Genomic DNA, 22,729 nt, shown 5'->3' with positions numbered 1-22,729 from the left:
ACCACTGAGGGCTGTAGTCAATCTCATTGAAGCTGTTGCCACCACCAGGTGCCTGCTGCACTCTTCCAACAGCAATTACACCTCTGTACTGTGGGGTGGAAGGGGATGCTCTCATCATCTCAACTTTACAAACAAACATATTAGCTTAAACCACTGGTAAAATGCTGGATTAGTCTTTCCAGTTGTGCCATAAGGGCAAACTGCAGGGTGGTGGCAGCTGCATCTCCGAATTGTGCATTTATCACTGGGAGCTGCTGTCAAACGGAAACTGAGTCAGAGCCCTAAAATCAGATCAGAGATTTTAGTGTGGGGATAGGAGCCAGGTCAAGTGGTCAAAGAATCTGGAATTAACCACACACCTTCCAGGAGACAGTAGATTGGTGAGAAGGAGTTTCCTCATCTTTGACAACCTGACAGGTAATGCCTGAGGATGGAGGCAAAGCTCCAGTTTGCCAGAGGAAAGCAGGAAATCATCTAAGGCCAAACAGATCTGTCTCCCGTCTCCAATGACCACAGGTGGGCTGAGCAAATTTGCTTTCAGTGTCCAAATGAAGGCTCCAGCGCTGAGAATGGCAGCAGTACCCCACCCACCCCACAGACTCAGTCTCACCTTTCCTCCCCAGGCGTGTGTGGGCCCACCTCAGCTACACGTCTCTCCTGCTGCTCTGCGGTCGCCGGGCGTGTTCGGTCTTGCCAACACAGGTACACCCAGAAGGGCCAATCTTGCAATCGGTTGCTCAGGCAAATGGGGTGCACATAAGTAATGAGCTGCTAGCATCCCAGCATGTTAGACAATATGCTGACAATGTCATAACATTATTTCACCCTTCTTAAAAGATAAGACCCAGCCTGTTCTAACCTGCTCAGGTCATTATCTTGTTACCACAAGATCCCCTGTCACTAACCAGTTTAGAGTACATAAAGCTATAATTTGCACTAAAATGAATTATGTATTGTTTACAGTTTACCATTAAATTACAATGAACAAAAACAAACATCTAGGATGCATCTTTTAAAGTCTTCCAGATGAGTTTAAATGTACACAGAAACAAAAGTCTTAATATAACAGCATTAGAAGTAGGCTGGAGCGTGGTTGGCTAATTTTCACACTAACGAACTTAAAAGCAAGAAAGAAAACAGTGAAGATCTTTATACAGGCCATCAAAAAGCCTGACTGCAAGTGTTTCCAATTTGCTTTAGTAATTAAATCGAAAGGAGTTTAAGGGTTTTTCACCCAGGTCATTTACTACTTTGGAATTTTACTGCTTGCTTTGCAAAGAAAACAAACTGGAATGAGTCACTGGTGAGTATAAAGAGTGGATGAACACTGCTAAACAAACCAAACAGTGAGCTCAAGTGGATATAGAAAACACAAGTCAGAATTCTAAATATGGATCTGAGAATAGTGTAAAAGGATTAGATGTCTTTGTCACATGAAGAGCAAACCCGCATGCCAGCATGCCTTTCCAGTGCAAGCAGCCGCTGATCAAAGTAACATCTACCAGTTTGTAAATATGCTAATCTTCATGTTTACACAAAAGTGTCAGCACTTGCTTTACATCACAAAGAGCCTCATACAGTTGAAGATTAATTACTTCCAACACTGAGATAGTGTGTAAATACTGGTTTCACCAGAACCCTACCTTTTGCTGTATTTGCACAGCTCAAGTAGAGGTGTATGTTGCTAAGACAGATAATTCAGGGACACTTACAAAGTGTCAAATACCTCCGGATAAATAGACTTTTGACAGGTATTTTGGTGATTACGTGGAGCTGGGATTAGGCAGGTTGAGGCTCCATATTTCTAGTTCTGGGTAGAAAAATATTATGCATTTTCTATTAATTTTAGCTCTGAATAGCACTGTCTCCCCTAAACCTGATTTGTACCTTCAGGTTTTACACTTACATGTGGTTACAAAACATTTAAAACTAATTTTTCCAGTCACTGTGCTAGTGTTAATATCACTTTCCTTGAATTATAACGGTTTAGAGCCACCTTACAGTCCACTGGGCCCTTGGCAGAGCTGAATGATCTGTTCTAACTCTTGTTTAGAGAAGGATAAGAGCTATGCTAGGAACACACAAACATAATTTTCTAATACTGAATTTCAGAAACCTTGTACTATAAAACAAGGAGAATAATTACAATGCACCCTGAGACTGAGTACCTACTGCAGCATTGTTGCAACAGAGAATGATGATAAAGAGACGTAACCAAGGCAAAATGGGATTCCCAAGGTTCAGGTGCTTAAAACATGGCTTGCAATATTTCTTTAAAAGGTATTTTACATTTTCATTTCCATTTCCATATACTCCCTAACAAAAAAAGCATGGTGGCAGTTCTGATACTTAAGAGCCACTAGAAATAATTAAAAAAAAAAAGATCAATTTCGAGTGGGAATCCTCAATTCTCAGCACAATGATTGCCACAAGAACATCACCACTTGCCAATAAACACTATCACATTTGTTTCCTATTCTAAGCTAAGAAAAAAAAAATGAGATGTTGGCAAATGCTAACATTACAAGATTGCCAGAGTAAACAAGAGTGAATAGATGAGGATAATTTAGGGATTTAAAGAGAAGAGAATCAAAGGCAATGTTTAGAAAGCGAGAAAGAACTGGCTTCCACGTGAAACACCAAGCTGGAGTGGAAACACTTCATATTAAACACTCAACGACGCATTTCACAGGAGTACTTGCTGCCCAAGTCAGACAATCTCGCATTTTCCTCTTTACTGTGTATGCAACAAGGTGACAATGGCACCCTGAGGTGCTCTCAAAGCACAGGCACTGACAGCAGCCAAGGAAGATTGATGAGGTGACACATGGGCTGCTGTGTCCCCGGTCCCTGTCCCCAGTAAGGCAGTTGGGACCCAGCAGACCCCAGCCTGGGCAGCTACAAGGGCAGCAAGGGCTGCAGGAAGGGCTGTGCCAGGTCAGGGCACATGGCAGCAACAACGTGTGGAGCAGAGACTGAGGCTGCTGTGGTTAAATCAACATGCTCCATCTCACGTTTGCATAGGGCAACACAATCATCAGATTAATTACTAATTACAGTGGATTGCTCCTAAGTAGGTTCACAGCAATAATAGTAATAAAAAGACTAAAAGAAGCATTATTAGCATAGTTAATTATATGACCATTGGCGAGATTATTGATGGAGATACAAAATGCTGTTGAACAAGAAAGATATGTTTGACATTGCTTAAGAGAAGCTTCACTGTTGCTTCATATCTTTTTGGCTTTTTCTAATCGTCTCATCTGTGTTCTAAAAGTGCAAAAAAACAGTAATTATCTCTGTTTGATCTTTGAGTAACAATTGTTTATGAATCTAATGGAACAATAGTGTTTCTAAAATGTAAGCAAACCCAGCAATCTTTATCAGCATAAAATCTTCAGCCACACTGGACTGGGTTATGGGAATCTGTCATGTGATGAAAGCAGACAACAGTAATTTATTGGTTTAGTCATAATCCTTTCAGTAGTCCAGATTGCTGTTGCAAATTTGTTAAAAATCTGCTACCATTCACTGAGCAATAGTACAGCACCTGAAGCAATAACAAGGGTGGAGAATGTAAAGGAGCACTTGGATATTCATGTGTGGCATGACTTAGACAAGGCCAAGGAAAAGGAGCTGAGAAAGAACAATGTTGCACAAACCAGAGAAAGATTCTTGTTCTCCCACAGCATATGTGCAATATAATCTCCAAATGGAGATCCAGTTTAGCTTTTCAAATGTTTCAGAAGTATGAAAAAGAATTATTCACTCAGCAGTTATTTCTTACCCTTTACACAGTGGCCACATGCTCCTGTGGAGGACCTACTGCAAGGAGACACCACCTGCATAAAACCACACTCTCATTTTAAAAGTATTTATACTAGTACACATTATTTTCTCTTTAATTTTTCTTTATTTGGTGCACTTGGCAATACATCGCTCACTGCTCAGTCAGCCAGTTGGCCCAATGTTTAACATGGCAACTTCAAGAATAAATATTAATATTTTTAATCATCTAGTTTGGCAAAGGAACTGAGGAGCAGCTGCTGTATGTATGACTGCCTTTAATTCATGTCCTGAAATAGGCTGGACTGACTGCCCCCCTTTAAAAATATCCTAGAAGGCAAACCTCTATTGGAATCTGGTGGCAGATACAATTAGAGGCTCCCATTGAGAGGGAAACAGAATTTTGACCAGTGATACAGATCTGTTTTCAGAGCAACACTCAGCAAACAAACAATCCTCCCAAGCACTTTGAGAGAACACAGCTCAGCACAAATGGTTGTGTTAGCACATGTTTTTCTCAATATTCCATTTTGGTTATGTTCTGATCACTTAATGCTAGTCATCATATTTTATGAACCTCGCCCATGAAAACTAACATGCAAACTGAAATTTAGGACTCCTGACCTTTAACACAAAATGGCCATAGGTGTTCCCACAGCTGTTAAATAAACCTATGTTTATGGAGTCATAAATGTAGTGCAGGTGAAGTTTCCAATGATGTAATAACAACTTCCATCACTGCACAGTTTGTCATTTATACAGCAGTGTACCATCACCAGTGAATATTGTTTTACAATAACAGCACAGGTTCCTTGGATTAAATCACTCTTTCTTCATTTATGAGTCATTCGACCTTTAACCTTCCAGAGGAAGATCAAACCACTTCTTAAGGCCCCACTCTTTTAACCAAGGAGCACAACAGTTGGTTAGATAACTAAGGAGGTTGGTATGTGCCCCCAGGGTTTCACAAACAACTGTCCTAGATCTTTTATAAGATAATCTTAACATAATCATGTAGCCACAAATTGTCGTGTAAATTCCCAATTAAAAACACCAAATAGGAGCTGTAAATCATGACACAACTACCACATTTTCAGGACTGAAATACAGTTTGAAAAGCAGTAGAGAAGCTCTTGTTTGTGCTTGTTCTAGCACTCAACACACCAACAGCAAAACAGTCCATTTCATTTACACAAGAGTGACAAAGTGACAGGACAACTGAACGGAAACTGAAAATTTAACCTAAGCAGCAATGGAGTACACAGAACTTACAAAACTGCTCCATCCTTCTTTCAGGACTATGTTTGTAAAAAGGAGCATTTGTGTTGGCGTGGTTCCACACCCACTGCTTGTCCCAATTTACATTAAACTGTAGCATGCTCCTGTTGGAAGGATTGATGGCAATTTGGGGGGGGGGGGGAAGGAGATCTCGTTTTAAAAAAAATGGCAGCCTAATTACAATACAAACGTTAGAAAAATAAATAGTCATTAAAGCCCTTGATTCATGGCTGATTGGCTTCATTCCACAAACTTTAGCAAAGTTTGAATCAGACCCGAACTGAAGACATTATCCCAAGCCAGCAATGGAGGGAAACACCCCATCTGCTGCCGCGCTTTGGTCACGATCCAGCTGAGCCGTGGGTACCGACCCACGGCGGGTGACACGTGTTCATCAGGACACAGATCTCCAGCCTAGCTCACGGTGTCATAGGTGCCTCATCCCAAGACATCTGCCCTTCTACCTGCCACCATCAAAAGTCTATCTCTGTTTCCTTTGCGAAGATCATTCTGTAGCCTGAATTGTTTCAGGATTTTAGTGCTAAGCATCTTGGCTCCTTGTTCTTCACACGCACACTCACTCGCAGATGCACACAAACACACCCCTTCCCTGTAACATCCTTCCCCACTCTGGCAGCCAGAGTCATGATCAGAATGGGTTTTATAGGTTGTGCATAAACAATCCCAACAATTAATTAAAGAATTTCTAAAGCATTCTGCAAATGTCTTAGTTGCTGTCAACAAGCAGTCAACAAATGCAGATCGAGTTTTTCTCCTCCTACTTCACACTTTCCATGTTTCCCAACACTTACCAGAATGTTGTGGTGATAGATGCAGACAATAGATGCTTTACTAAACATGTGCTTGATATCTGCATAATCTCCTCTAATATATATCATTAACTTGGGCCAGTCCCATGTTATTGCTTCCCCAACACTGCTAGCACATCATAATCTAGAAGGAGCTATTTATTGCTCTAAGAATGTGACTCTTCTACCCAACCAGTCAGACCTCAAAATTTTACTTACTCATCCATTTTAGCTTCTGTTCCCTCCAGTATCTAATGCAGAAAAGACTAAAATGAGAAATTGCAGCCACTGACTTGTCTCCCAAACACTTTTCCGCACAGCTAAAGTTTGGGCATCTGCAAATCCAAGGTTATGGAACTGTCCTGTGGTTACTAATGAAATCTCACTGTTCAAATTTTTCAACTGTAAAATGGAGTCATATATATACATATATATATATTAATTTTTTTTCAAGTACAAAATTCATGCTTGTGAGGTGCACAGGATTTGAATCCCCTGAAGGGAACCTCAGATATCTCGGGACAGAAGAGTTTCAGAACTATACAGGGGACAATTTGTACTGGTAAAAATTGGTACTTGGATCACAGCATAGAAATAAATTGCCTTAGCAGGAAGGTGGAGAAGACAATAGTAAGAGGCACATGTTGAAGAAACAGCGTGTTGAAGTCGTGGGCAAAGCCAGATTCTCAGTCCGAGTAACCGGGTCTAAAGTAGAGTTCAGGAAGCCTCTTTCTCCTACTCCAGGTTTACTGAATGAGCCCCAGGACCACAATCCCTAAACAAAGAGCCTCCGATGGGGCAGCCTGCAGTGAGGAAATGCTTGGATGTCTATCTAGGGCTCAAATCTCACAAAGGAAAAACAAACCTGGCTGAAGGCTCCCTTGCTGTGACGCAGCAAGAATTTGTGGTCCCTCAAAGCCAGTTGGAATGGTCTGGCTCCCTGGGGCAAAGCTGTCCTGACAACCTCCTGCTGCGCAGAGCTCAACAGGACACCCCTGCACCAGCCACCAAGGCACACCCGGGGCTGAGCTCCTCAGGAATGCTCTCCTGCATGGCCTGGCCCCACCACTGCTCTGAGCCATCCTCCTCCCAGCAGGTCCCACATATCACTGTGCCACAAGAGCCTCTTCTTCACCCTCCCAAACACGTTAGCAAAATAGCCTCTTTATCTCAATACTGTTACATTTCTTACCTCACCTTTTGTGGGTTTTTTTTGGTTGGTTGGTTTTTTTTTAATTCATTTTTTCTTTTTAAAGACAGCTGTCAACTTTTCAGAGGACAATACCAATAACCACTCCTTTCTTCTCTGTCTTCTCACTACGGCCAGCAAAGGAGATCCTGTGGGAACAATGTTAGCACTTTCACCCAGCATAATACTGTGGCCAAATGTACAGATGTTTCCAGTGGTTTTAGTGCATAAATACTTCCACAAGGTTCTTGTCATCATTCCTTTTGGATAAATGCACTCAAATCTGAACATTTTCTATACACTCCTTAAGAGCGTCTGTTTCAGCAGTCACTATAGAGCCATACTTTGTGCTCCTTAGCAGTACCTGAATGGGGGCAGCTGCACAGGGTATAGCATCTACTCTGCTTCATCTGTAAGGCACTTTTCAGATGCTAAAGATTCAACCCTCACACCATGCCAACAGACTACTCTGCTTTAGGCCACAGGGATCATCTAGAATCACGCCAATGAGAGTGGACGGTAGATGCCTAAAATATGAGCACTGTTGATGTGAATTACATAGATATTTGTATGGGCTCTGCAAGCCTTTCCCAAAATGCACAGAGTTCAGCCTGATGAAACCTCTGAAAATTGCTCTGGGACCAATTTAATTTTTGATTGTTCTTAAGTCCTGAGTAGGAACTTAAAAGTTTTGCACCTAGGACCTTAATTTTGGTACAGACTGTGTTCATGTTTGTTCTGCAGGTACAGAAGTCAGGACACACAGGCTGTGTCCTCCCCAAGTGGGGCAGGCAGACACGGCCCCTTCCTTCTTATTATTTTTTTTGCAAGAACCACAACAGGCTCCACTGCTCCCCAAACAGTCCTGAGTGAAGACAATTCATCTTGTAAGGAAAGGCCAGCAGGTTCACCAACCTAACTAATAGGCATGCTACAGGAATCCTAGAATATGTACAGACAACAGCCTTTTCTATTTGGGGTAAATGCCTCTCATTGGCATTTCCTACCAATTGTATTCTGATAAATTCAATGCATTACCCTTTGCCCACCTTTGTTGGGATTTAAGTCTATATATCCTGTATCACTGTAGCATTCTGCTGAAAGTCTGATTTTTTTCCCTGGCAATCTCTGCTAAAATCATGACAGAACTTACACAAATATAAAATGGAATCACACAGGACCAATTTTTTCCTTTGTTTTGAACAAAGCTACCAGCAGTTGTGATAGAAACAAAACAACTAGGTTCAGGGGCCAACCAAAAAAGGCCAGGAAGGAGGTAAAGTGTTACTTACCCTGAGTTCCACTGGTATCTATATTTTTTTTAAATCCTCAACTGCTATTAAGAGTTCAGTACTAGACTAGCAATACTCAGTATCTGATTTAAATTTATTATAGAGATGAGCATTATTGAAAACAAGCACAGCAGGAGTGTATTGCTCTTTAGGTTTGGGGTTTTTGATAAGCCACTGCCATCATGAAATCTGCCCAACTGCTCGTGAAACTCTGGCAAACTGAAATGGGATCCTTTTGCCCGAGCCCTGTAACACAGAACCTTGTGCCAGATGACTGTATTTCTTGCATGCGTAAAATTTGCTTCAATCAGTTGACAGAAGGTTTGGGGTTTTCCAAATGTTGTGAACCTGGTTGAGATTATTGAAATCCTCAACTATAGGAGTGTAGGGTTACTGTTCTTTTAAAGCATGCTTCCTCTGACAACAAAATGTAATTAAGGAGGCCATCGCTGTCATGTTACGGTCTCTTTTTAGAAGGTCTGGAAGAATGTAAAAAGGGCATAGCAAAAGTTGCTTAACCCCCTTAGAAATAAATGTCCCTAACATTTTTATGTCTTCTCTTTGGTCCATATTGGTCACAATGATGAAACAATTTAGAGGAGAAAAGGTCATGGCAAACCAGTGAACTTTATATGCTCTTCAGTGCAATAAAAGTTTTCTTAACGTATTAGCATGGGAAAGGCATGCCTGGCAATACAAGAGGAGAGGGTGGATTTCAGATTCTCAGTAGGCTGTTTAGAGAAGAAAGGCTTTGGGTATCTGTGTGAATCAAGCACCAAAAAAAAAAAAAAATTAAACCCTTGCAAATTTTCTATCTATTTTCACTAAAAGGAAGAAAACCTAAGTTCAGCCCTTCCATTCAGTATTTGATATACATGAAGCATCATGGAAAACCAGCAACCTCACTTCCAACACATGTGATATACTAAGGATGGGTTCAAAAATTGGCATGGTTAAAATTGTCTCTAATTTATGTCAGCAACTGCTGACAAAAAAAAGGATACATTTGAGTCAAGAAGATTATTTTAGGCTCTATCTTGAAAATTAAAATCATACCTAATTTTTCTATCATATGTATTTGCTACTTTGCTTATATGGAACCAGGATATGAACAGGACAATTCTTAAATCATCTCCAAGTTGTTCAAAAAACAGAACTTTCTAGAAAATTCACCTTTTCCTCCTTGTTCTCATGCCGACAGCACAAACACAACTCCTTCCAATAACATGAATGTCTAACCTTTCAAATTTTTTTTTCTATTAAAGGCAAAGATTCTGCAGAAAAAAATAGGAACTAAAATCCACACATTTCTTGTGTTTGGTATTTGGGGGTTTTCTGTTTGTTTGGGATTTTTTTACATTATTTTTCTTTTAAAAGTGGCTGGAGTTAATTATCTTCCTAAGGCAATCATTTTTGATCCCTAATTTTAGAAACTGCACTAGGGGTGAGAGTGATTTTATTTTTATATATTATTTCCCAGAGCATGTTTTCCTTCAAATCTCCACATAAATCCTTTTTAAAGCTTACTCTGATTACCACCATTCTGGAGGTTCAAACTTTATGTATTTCTGGCCAGTGTCAAAGGATTTTTTTTTTCCCAAGCACCCCATTTTACAAAAATTTGTGAAGTATATTTGCATTATGTCTCACAAGTCTTCAAAACGTCAACTGCTTACAAAAATTGTACTGATTCAGTCAAGAAAGAAACTTATTGTAAGGTGTGACCAAACAAAATCACCCCAAACTTCAAGTCCTCAATATTCAAAACCTCCATGAGTAAACTGTAACCAAGAAGAATCCATTATAATAATTCAAAAAAAGAAAACTTGAAAAAGTTGTATCTGTTTGTGAACAATTCATGAGCACAGAATGAGGCACAATTCATGGAATGAATTATTCTTTGTGAATTATTGGCCCAGTATTATCCTCGTAACCAATGAGACACATGATTTACATTTCTTTTACAGGCAATAGTAGCTAATTGATGTCCTGGTGTGATATGGAATGAAGCACAGTCATATAAATAAATTGTTTCCTAAATTCTTCACAAAAACACATTAATATCTTTGACACCATGCAATTGTATGCAGTGAACACTGCTAAGACAGTAATCGTGTCATCAAGAGTTAATTTATTCTCAGCAAGTCCATGTAATGCAGATATTAATCTCCCGGAGCACACACTGTTGTTCAGGGTTAAAACATTCACAGTTTCTGAAACATAAACAAGTCTCACACTCACAGCTGTTCTCCAAGAGCCAAACTGAGCTGCTGCTCGGCAAGGATTTGTCACTTAGCTGCCTTTTTTGAAGAATGAGTAAAGAAATTCAGAACACAAAGGGAGGGTGAGCTTGTTCATTTCCAGAGACTTTTCTGCAGGTTACAGCTATAGAGTCACAGATACATATGAATTCTCAAACAACGAGCAATGCAGTGAGGGGCAGGGTGACACACAAGACTCAGAGGAAACACTCTTTTGAGAAGGCAGTTTGAATGCAAACAGGGCTTAAAAAACCCCCAGATCACTTCCTAAATCCATCTTACTGTGTATTACCTTAGTATGCCAGCTTACAATTCCAAATGGACAGAATACACTCCCCCCAGAGCAAAGCTAAGGCTTCAGCAGAGCTGTTGACTTGCTTTTCCAGCAGCCAGGGCCACCACTCGAGTAACACCAAATGACCTTTGCCACATCCAGCACCCGAGAACAGAAGTAGCCTCTGAACAGGGGGCCACCATGAACCCCACATGTCTTAATACACAGCAAGATATGTCCCATGTCCCAGGCAGCCCTGGGTCTGGCCCTGCACTGTCCATGTTGCTGCCTCCAGAGAAAGCTGTGAATGAGAAGATTTGATACACTACCCTGAGGTGTGATTTTTCAAAAATATTTTTTTCTCCAGTTGGCTGCCTTGACTATGGGCTCTGCATAACCACTGTATGATATCTTCATCAAGCATTTGAAAGCTCTGGGTCAGAAGCTCTGAGATTTGAAGGTAGAACCATGCTAATTTGCTGAATGGCCCTTTTGACCATAGTCAATTTCTACTAATTAGAAAAAAGAAATAATTAGCTAGTGTTGGTGGAGAGCTTTGAAGATGAATAAGCTATGGGGAAAGCACTAGGCATATTAGTGGGAAACAAGTTTGATCCTTTTTTAAATTTGTATTTAAGTAGCTCAAAGTGATTATAAATGGACCAAATGTAATAGCTAACCACCATAAGATTAATACAATGTCTTTTGGGAAATTACAGTTTATATTATGCAATTAAGTATTATACAATCGCTTTATTTTAAGGACTCCTCCTTGGAATTTTCTATTTAGTTCCGGTCAGTATGCTTTTTATATGTCATTTAATCCTTCCTCTAATTTGTACAAGTAAATTATAATTACTATATAATAATAATAATGGAAATGGTTAGACAAGTAAATGTGAGTCCGCACCTGAGAAATATCATATTATAAAACAGTCTAGTATAAATGACTCAAGCATGTTGTTGTTTTGCATTCACTGGATGCTTTGTCTACCTATAACCCTTTTAAGAACAGGACTGTAAACACCTTCATAGAGTGATGGGCATATGATGGGCCACATCCTGAACTGGTTATATCAGCATAACCCCATTCTTTACCACAGTCTAAAGCGATAGTTACTTTAAAACTGTCCAGGACTTAAACATTGCTGTGAGAGTGCTCTGGACAAAGATATTCCCTTCATTTCTAGCTCCTATAAAAAAGGTCCATCTTTTGTATTACCACTAGGCTAGAGCCTGTTCCCATTTGGGTACGCATCCAGGTGCTTCAGCTCCAACAGCATGTCCAGAATTCCAGCATGAGTAACAGACTGTACTCCTCCTGCAGGAAGGACTATACTTTAGCTTACCAAACCAGCCACTCCTCAGAGACACCTCTGCAACATGAGGTACATGTTTGCACGTATTAGTGTATGCTTCTTTTCTCCCCTCCCTTTTCAAAGTGCCACTCAGAAATAATTTAGCCCCTGTTAGCTGGGATGATAAATGGAAGATATATTTGGCAACCTTCATACCTGGTTTAATTCTTAACCCCTCCTCTTGCTTGTAAAACTAGATGAAATTACCATCCTACTGTCATTACTATTCTATTGCCACAAACAATTTGGACACTTTATATATGGGGCAGAGGAAAGGAAGGAGTAAAATGAGCTTTGGATTTCTATATTGATTCATACCCTGTTTTGTGGACACATGATGCAAAGCCCTTGGGTCTGATAACATACCATTTTGTGCAGGAGTAAACTAAATGAGGTGTCATGACACAAAGACTCGAGATGCAAGCATCTTTTGGCATCTCAAGTCCAAATAAAGAGGAATATAGCTCTTTCCTGAGATGCATCTGCTCGATTGACCTAATGCACTGTGTGGGCTCCAGAAACCTAAACCAATAGACCATGTCTTCTGCATGTGGTAAAAAGAAACTAATTATATTTTTTGTAAGAAAATTGAATTATCCAGTGTACTTGGCTGCTGTGGGATCTGCTGTCCATTGAACTATTAAACTGATCTTTAAGATGCCTTCTTGAAGTGGGAAAAAATATGAATATATATGTGCATGAACATACATGTGAAAATATAGTAATACTTTTTTGTTTGGTTTTGTTGTTGTTGTTGTTTACAAAAGGAACAAGTTGTAGGTACATTCAGGAACAAATATTTTTAGCCAAAATCTGCCCCAAAGGCTGAAACAAATGATCATAACTTTAGAGAAGGTTGACAGTCTGCCAGGCAAACAAGTCAAATCACAGGGGATCAGCATGAAGAACCTGTTGTTCTCACAAACCCAAAGTTTAGTTTCAAGGAACTGCAACCATGACAAATCATGAGTTTGTGGATGGCAGTACACTAGGGATGGGTCATTCTTATGTACTACTGATCCCTAGGGTGAGGGAAGTCCAGAGGGAAGGAATTTGAGTGACATTTTAGCTTTCATATCGCAATGGAGAACAGTGAGCAGCTTTTTGGAGTGTGGCTGTGTGGCTGAAGCCTTACATTTCCTCACAGTTCTGCTGTCCATCTCCACAACTTCTGGTGTGGGTCTGGGCAGGGAACTCCAAAGCAGCATGACGGGAATACCATAATGAAAAAATATCAGGCAAAGGTCATTTAAAATAACAACCACAGTTTTCTCTTTTTCCCCCAGACATTCATTCTATCCTACTCTGTAGTAATAGCTAGAAAATGACATATTCATAGATCCCTATGATAAAAATAACAACAAAAGAGAGTGATACTCCAAATCAGTCTACTAGGAACAAGTCTTTTCTTAGAAGTAGGAAAAAAGCCTACAAAACAGACAAAGTATTTGAATTAACAAGTACTACTATTTCCAAAGTCACTGAAAGCAAAGGGAGATCCAAGAAAACACTGATATTTATATATATGGGGGTGTTCTAACAGATCTTGCAGTGTGACAACACACGTCAGTATCAGCACAGGTCCTGCTGGCAACACCTTGAAAATTGTGTGGAGGTATAGAAAGTAAACAGCACTAGCTGTGATTTCCATGATAAAATAAGAATGTAAGGAAAGCCTCTTGGGATCCATAATCTGGCATTGTCACGGGGTACACATCGTCTGTCTTTCTGATAAAAGATGTCAGTTCCTTTTCTGGGATTTAAACAGAAGGAAGTCCTTGTTATTATTAGGCTGGGTGTATACCATGAGGTCTGTTGACAGAATCACTACAAACAGTGGATGTGTCTACTTCAACCATCAATGTTCCTAAAATTTCTGTATCAAAAGGGGAGTGCAGTGCAGTCTCAGCCATAGAAAATGCAGTTTCCTGACTTCAGAACTTCTAATTTGCCCTAGTACACGTGGTGGAACAAACCTAAAATTTCCTGGTATCTACACAGATCAAAAAGTTTGCAGTAGGTTATCCCACTTAGGCATTCATAATTTTAAAAAGCAACCGATTAATTAAGCTTGGAGAAGATGAGGTTGTTGTTGCCATTTTGCAGAGTTGGAAGCTGTGAGGTGTATGTTGTTTAGTCAGGGAAGGGGATGTGCCCACTGAGCCAACACAGACTCACACCCTTTGTGGGAAGCACTGCCTGGCTTTCAGAACAGGAGCCCAAGCTGCAATATGCTGCCTTTAAAATTAATTAAGGAGTGCATCCCACACTGAAACTTACTATATTCAAGTATCCTTAATACTCCAAAGAAGGCCAAAGACAGAAATATTGACCTTTCTTCTGCCAGCATCAACACTGTTGCCAACCCAGCAAATGGAAAAGTAAGCCCTAAACAAAACAAGGTTGTTGCTCAACATTCATTTTAAGGCATAGGGCTGAAAAAAATTTCTCCAAGTGCCAGTAACAAAGGAGAACTGATATGACCTCTCTCAAAACAAGTCTTTGAGCTGAATCAGAAGCAGGTCTCATTTTGCACATCACAGCCTGGATGGAGAAGATTTGCACAGCAAACACCAGGACCTGCACTTCTGTGAATTCCTATTAAAGATGAGGGGTGGAACGTCACTGTGTTTGGAGATACCACTCCAAAGCTTGAAATGGCTCTTCTCAGAGCACGTGCTGGGCGCAAATGGATCTGTCACTGCAGGTGACTCTGGATGAGTATGCTCTCCTAACGTCAAATATCCTGCAAAAGCAAAGCAAGGAGGGACAGCAAATATGCTCTTTTCTTGTCTGATGTTTGCCCAACTGAAACTGCACAGTTCTCAGCCACTCCACAGATTTCCTAATGCACTCAACCCAGCGTAAACTAGGGTGCTCTCCAGTTTCTTACACAAAACCAGATGCATGTGCAAACAGTAAACTCTAGAGCGTCACACACTGACCCAGTGAGTCATCCATTTCTGCACTGTTTTCAGGTGTACATCACTGCCACAGGAACGTGACTGATTTCGCTCCTGCACTAGTTATAACCCAGACTAACTCTGCTCAGATCAGTGGCACTGCACCTGGGTACCCAAGAAAAGAGAACTTTCATCCCTCAGCATCACAACCACGAGCCTGAAAGCATCGATTTCTATATTAAATTATTGCAAAACACCATTTCCACCCATAGTGCCATTTGTGACTCACATTTGCTTCTCTACCAAGTGTGGGAGAAGTGCCTCAGCCCTGCCTGTTCACCTTAACACTCCTCCTGTGGTTCTTCCTGCCGCCCACAAGGTCAGTGCATCTTCTGCCGAGGACAGTGCAGGCACCCATGAAGCCCATACTCACCCTGACATACAGACCCCTTCCAGGCTGCTACATGGCAACATGATCATCCACAAGAAGAAAAAGCACCCAGTTCATAACAATGACCTGTCTTCTATTGCAGAGCTATGCAGTGTTTAAAAAAATGTTCCTGTCATCATGAATTGATATTCATGGTATTTCTTCACCTGTGTTCTCCTCTCTCTTTCCTACATCTCCACCCACTTGTGAACTTTACTCTCACCCCATCCCTAGAGCACACCAGCTAAATGCCCAGCATGTAATCTATGTTGATGAGCAAGTAATTTTATTAATTAACCCAGGAAGCTGGATATTGCAATATTATTCAGGCAATTTCTTTCATAAGAAGCCTGGCTTTCAGTTGATTTTCTGCACGTATGTGATGTCAGGGGAACACAGTAAAGAGATAAGTCAGCTTCATGGAAGGGTGGATCCTTGTTGTCCAGAGCAAGCAGATCCCAACAGCCAGATCCAAACCACTGAAACCAAAAGAAATAGTATTTCTTCATTGACTTCAGTGGGCTTTGGATCAAATCCATAATCTTTACTAACTCTGCAATGTTATAAAACTCAGTTTTGCAGAATCAGAGTGACTGAATTACCGATGTCCACTCCCACTTTAATATGTCCTAGTCTGATAAAAGGATCATGTCACATGATTTTTTTCCGTTTATTTTTCTCATTTCTTCTTTTTGAAAATACATTTTGATTACGCCAAAAGGGCAAATGGCCAGTTTAACTGACTTGAGCCTTTGATCCTCATGAGTTACTTGTCTCTTCAGCAAGGTTCTCATTTGAAGTGCTTTCAGCACCTGATTTATTAACAGCCGGGTGGGGTTCGGCTGTTTTGCAATTCCTGAGAACCTGATAATAAATCTGATGCTCGTATCACAGGTGGTGCTGATATTTTAGCTGGATTGCAAAAAAAGTTCATAAACTGAAACAAATGTTTCTATATTGATGCTTCCATACTGGAGTCCAGAAAGCAACTCATGTTGTCCATTCTGCTGGACATTTTGCTTTTCATAGATTTCCTCTCTGATTACTCTACAATTCAATCTTTTAAATGTCTTCTCTTCATATTATGCCCATAAATTTTATTTTAATAAAAATAGGTGCCTAACAGGCATAAACAAAAAACGCCAAAAAAAAAAAATTCTTTTTCAAACCTTTTGCACATTTTGTCTAAAACAGATGTTTCCCTGACTTGTCATTGTGATGAAAGGAAACCCAATATCCCCTCTGCTTTCCAGTGCAGAGCTACAGAAACAAGGAATGACAAGAGCAAGAACCATCTTAACTAGGAGGTGATTATTACAGCTAGAAAAGAAAGTGAGGAAACATGCTGATGGTGGGAGCTCATGTATTTGAACATTCCTGTTACCTTTTTTCTCACAGTCTAGATTAATTTTAAAGGCTGCATCTGTGTGGTTCAATACTCCAGCTGAAATAAAGTCAAATAAACTCCACCCACCTGTTAGGCAACATTCTGCAAATCCAGTATTAATGTCACGGTCCTAATTATATTTCACTTCTCCTGTTACATTTTTTGCTATGATTCTGTCTTCACTGAAAGCAGCTTTCATCTTAAACACAGTTTTTCTCTCTCTCAACTCCCCATTTACCCACCCCAACCACAATTCATTATGCACAGCCTGGTAATAGTTCCAATTTTCACGGATAATCTTAATCCCAAATTTACAGTAGAGTATTAGTTGTATGTTCTCTTTCAGTCTGACTCATACTTGCCTCTCTTAAGCTATGCTTAGTTTATAAAGCCATCACAAATGGTGTGATACACTTGAATATGAGTCAAAAGCTTTGTAAAGATCCTTTGCTTGGAACAGAGCAAAAATATATTTCTCCTCTTTCAACAAATTGCCATGTTACCTTCGATAGGAAGGCAGTGTGAGGCAAAAGAGACAATGCAATACAATAATCAATGAATATTTCTTTCCTTTATCCAGAAGGTATCTTCTGCCTGGTCAATGTGAAACCTGGATCCTTCACGGATCCAGCTGCTCATTCACCACATGATACAAGCCTGTGCTTAAAATATGTAACTGCTAAAAGGATCTTATGTGTAAACAAATCAGGTATTTAGGGTCAGCAGGTTGACAATCCCATATGCAATTTCAAAAGTCTTTTCCTTTTAGGGCACTGGTGATTTACTTCTACAACACCATCCTCCTATAATTTTGAGAGTAATTACACCACAGATGTAGGAGCATGAGGCACAACTGATGAGAATCATCACTCCTCTTGAGGAAGCAGAGTCCTTATTTTCAACTTTTCCCACTCTTTTCTCCTGTCTTTGTCCCATACTGTACTCAATGAATCAAGAAAAATAGCTGTATTGGTTTTCTTTTCTGAACTTTGGGGCTATCTCAAACCTTGACAACAGTTCTTCATGGATGTTCTTTTAATGTGAAACACAAGCTTTGTTGTGAAGGTATAGGTTCATTTCCTAAGCACGATGTTAAATGGAAAATAGAGCGCTTGGGAAAACCAGTCCAAATTCCCCTCCCCAGACGTAGCTGATGTAGAATTCAGACTTAAACAGGGAAGGAGACCTTCTCCTGTACTACAGACACAAATTTTTTCCCAGCATTTCTGGAAAAGGCTCTGTGGCTTACATGGCTGAGACAGCTCTGAGGGGGATTTGTTACAGGAGAGCTTGTCCTCTTTTCTGCCTGCAAAAGGATGACTCCAAATTGATGGGCATCTTAACTGCACAGATGGCAATGAAACCACTTTGTTCTCCTTCCAGAAACACAGGAAGAGATAGGATCACCCCATGTATGCTGCTTTATATTTCTTTCTCTTCAGTCTTTTTCAGCTTGGTTTGGTTTGGTTTTGGTAGACAACTGCACCTCCATGGATAACTAAGATACTCAAGGCATTTCCTAACTTTGAGTTCTTCTCTTCTTAGTACTAAGCCATAGCTAAAGCTCTTCTTTCCACTTTGCAAAGCTGCATGTAGCTGAGGGTTTGAGAAATCTTAAATCTTATTCTCACTAATCACTAATGGGTTCCAGGCTGAGAATGTCAGTCTCACTGATCTGGCAAAAATTTACCTTACACCAGCAATTTACTCCCCAGCTGTCATCGTCCTGTTACCCAGGAGCTTCATGGATTTATCATAGCTGCTCTCAGAAGTGGATAATTTGTACCTCTGTATCAACACCCAGATGCCAAAACAAGGCCAAAGTGTTCTCAATGAGTGAACTGTGCTTGCATCTGCAGATCTCAGACCAACCAGTCTTTCCGGAACAAGTCAGTGCAGCCCCTGACTTGTTGCAACTGGCACCAAACTTTTATAGCTGCAAGGAATCAAGATTGTAGGCAAAGATTCTTTCAGATAAGCATGTCTTGGCTGCAGACTGAACATTGTTGTAGGGATGTGACACGGGAGTTACAGTAGTATGTATCTCCTACCTTGGGCTCTCCTATGCAGGGACAAGTCTCTGGAGACCAGCTAATCTGGTTTGAGGACAGACTTGCAGCAACAGAGCAGGAGCTATCAATACAGAATGAAAATATAAACCTCCTTCTTAATCTGCATGCTTGTACTGGTGTAGGTGTGGGCATCGGAATATGTGTGATCTGACACTTCCCATGCACTGCTACCAGCTGGGGACAAGAAAGCAGCTTTGAACGGAATTGCAGCTCAATTCACCAACACAAAACAGTCCTGTTTTTTGTAAAAGGGAGTTTTAGCTACACAATTTTCACTGTTTTGTTAACAGTTGTAAAGAGAAGCAGGAATGTTGGAAGTGTTTGAGAGCTGACATGACAGAATGCAACAGCCTTTCAGTGTCTCAGTGGTCGGCTGTGTAAATTAGTAACTAGACCATTTTACAAATGTATATTATTTACCCAGCAGATGCTGTTACGGTCTCTTGTGTAAATTCATAATTAGACTACGTACTGCTTTGTGAAAATCCTTTAATAACAAAGGTGCCACTGGGTGCTGAAATAATTAAATCAGCCCATTCGGAACAACACTAGTTCACCACTTCGACTTGGGTGATATAATATTACGCATTCCTGTAAAAAAAGCCAGAGAAATTGAGAATGATCGGCTACAAAGCATCAGATACAAGGGATAATGTTACCCATTCAGTAGCTTTGGGTTTGGCATGAGTTTAGTGTCACAGTTGAAAAAGTTGCAGCCAACATACCAACAGCACAGACAAAGAACAGATGATCCATCTCCTCTGCCATCTATCATGCACAGCATTGCCAACTCCAGGGCTTTACCAGCACTGACATTTAAAACAAAGTATGTGTCAACCATATTAAATAATATACCAAGCTGTGGGTTATTAAGTGTGGGGTAATTTGACCACAGCAATTAAACTGAGATTAAAGAATGATAAAGGCAATGTTATATGCACTGTTCAGTGGGGTTTGGGGAACATATGGAGTCCTGAATATTTCCAAGTGTGAAAGCCACATCAGATATTAAGGCGCATGTCAGTCGCAATCAACATACTCCTTCTGTGCCCTCCCTCCTCCCTTTCCCCCATGAAATGACGCTTTCAAATGGCAATAGTTTTCATTCCACATGTATTCAACCAAGGAAATATCTTCTGACTTCTGTCTCCAGACTGCAGCCCAAGGGACATGTTAGCAAAGTAATGGTTTAACACAGTAGCACACTAAAAACACATGATTTGTCAGACTCTCCTGTAAGGCTGCAGTGAGTAGGTAATCCAGGACAGTCACTGTGCACACAGACCACAGACAAACCATTAATTTTCAGACCAATAAGCCTAGTGAAACATCTACTCTTTCCTCCTCAAAGGATTTTGTGATTGGAGTATAATGGGGAATTTGCACCTATCTTGTCTGCACACATGAGAGCAACTGTATCCAGTCCAGGCAAGTTAAATCCACAGAAAACTAAAATCTAAAGGGCACAAGGCAGCTCATCAGCAATCTGCTCTCACATCATGTCTGCAGGCATTTCCTCTTCCAACAGGGAGGCCAGACAGAGAAGCTGTCAAGAACCCAGGTCTACAACAGCCAACACAGGGGCTTTGGAAAATCAGGGTTGGAATTTCCTATGCATGGACATATTCCTAGAAGTACCTTATTATTTTGAAGAAAAGGCAAACTATAATTGAAGGTAAACTCACATTCCCAAATTACACAGTTACCAAGCACACTGTGAAACCGTCCTCAGGTATCTGGGGAATAGACTTGCTCAGCAATTGCAGCAACTGCATGGATCAACTATAACACACCTAGTTTTAATGTGCGCAAATAAAAATCCCAATAAAACTGTTGAAGCTCATAACCCATTTATAAACAATGTCTCTTAGCACGATCCTGACGGAGAGAGCCACCACAGAGTGTTCCTCATAAATACCTCAGCCTTCCCTCTTTAATATTTCCAGGTGGCTGCCTTTGGGACATCTTTGAAAATTTCAAGTAAACAACATTTCTCTAGTATTTGCTCACCTTGGATCAGAAGAATTCAGGTGTAGTAAATGGAGATTTTTTTAATTTCTATCTATATTTTAAAAGCCACCTTTCCAAAAAATAATAATTTTTTTTTTTAAAAAAAGCCCATCAAAATCATAAAGAAATTTTTTTAAATAGTTACAGCATTAAAGAAAAATAAGGCAACATTCTAGCAAAACATAAATGTAGAGAAATACATAAACAAGATAAGAGAACTTCCATGTAGAAATGTCAAAAGAACTCTTAAAATATTCCCAGGACTCAATGAAGCATAAATGAGAAAAAAAAATTAAAATCCCCTGGAAATAACTGCGATATGAAACAGCCTACAATTGTTAAAACAAAAGCAACATATCCATACCTGAGAGAATATTGACATTACTAAAAATTCAAACCACTTACCTCTTATTTGAAGGCCTTTATGCATATTAAAAAGAAGGTAATTCTTGTGTGCCTTTCCCTACTTTCTTATCTGTAAGTACCTAAGTAGTTCTGTTGCAATAAATGAAGCTGCTCGTATTTTCAAAGTTGAACACATAGTTCATTTAAATGGAAAGGAAAAACGGGAGAAAAGAGAAAAGGTTATAGTAACATTGAAGATAGCTCCATTGCAGTGATCCCAAAGGAAGGAACTGTCAACACAAGTCTCTGCACTAAAAACCATTTCAAAAAGTTAATAAAATTGTGAAAATTTTAGATTTGTATGTATGATACAAAAGTTATGCCTTCCACATTCCATCTCTCTTGTTATTTTCATCATCTTTCAATGTTACATTAATATAATTACTTTTCTAATGATCTACTGAATTTTATTTGTGTCCTCTGGACCTTGAATACATCCCGCCACTCTATTATCCCCAAATGGAATTTTCAACAACTATAAATTTGCTTTAAAAGAAAAAATTTTTATATGAAACAAACTGTATTTACCTTTATTGATGACAAAATTTATTCTAAGAGAAGAGCACAGGGCCCAGAACACAGTGGCCAAACAGACCTCAGCAGTCTGAAGCAGAAAACCAGGCAACTTCTTCCTCTTCTCAGAGATTCCTCTGGGTTAGGAATGAGTCTATCTCAATGGAATGAGTATTATTGATAATGCATCAACCATTAGTTAGATCTTCTCAAAGGAAAAAAAAAAACAGAGAAGAAATGGTCTCAGAAGTAAAGTGACTCATCATTCACAGAAATTTCTGAAGCCTCCAGGAATGTCCAAGCCACAGTGCTAGTCCTAGACCTCAGCTCTACAGCACCCAGTCCATCTCAGGCCACAATAGTCAAACCAACAAGGACATACTGTGTGGTACTGGCTTTCTGCTTGTCTTCTCTGGGATGGGCTCAGAGCTGCCTAAGGCGCATCTCTTTCAAGACTTGGGCAGCAATTTTTATTCTGCTCTGTTATAAACTATTTATCCACAGTGGCAACTGTTCCATTTGCCACTAACACTAGTATGGGCACATATTTTTTTCTCATTGTCTATTGGTTTTATGCCCATAGACCAGGAGAAATAGAAATTGGTAAAATAAACCAGACTTTTAAATACTGGACTCAGAAAAAACTTCTCTCTACTGTAATAACAAATTTCATAGCACCTTCTTTTTAATAACTGAGCTATAAACCTCTCAATAATGAGTCTTGTAATGGAAATGCTAAGTCTCTCTTTACTGCTGTGGCAT

This window comes from Lepidothrix coronata, unplaced genomic scaffold, assembly GCF_001604755.1.
Source record: "Lepidothrix coronata isolate B3197 unplaced genomic scaffold, Lepidothrix_coronata-1.0 Scaffold217, whole genome shotgun sequence".
NCBI classification, from domain to species: Eukaryota; Metazoa; Chordata; class Aves; order Passeriformes; family Pipridae; genus Lepidothrix; species Lepidothrix coronata.
This window is presented reverse-complemented; position numbering follows the sequence as displayed.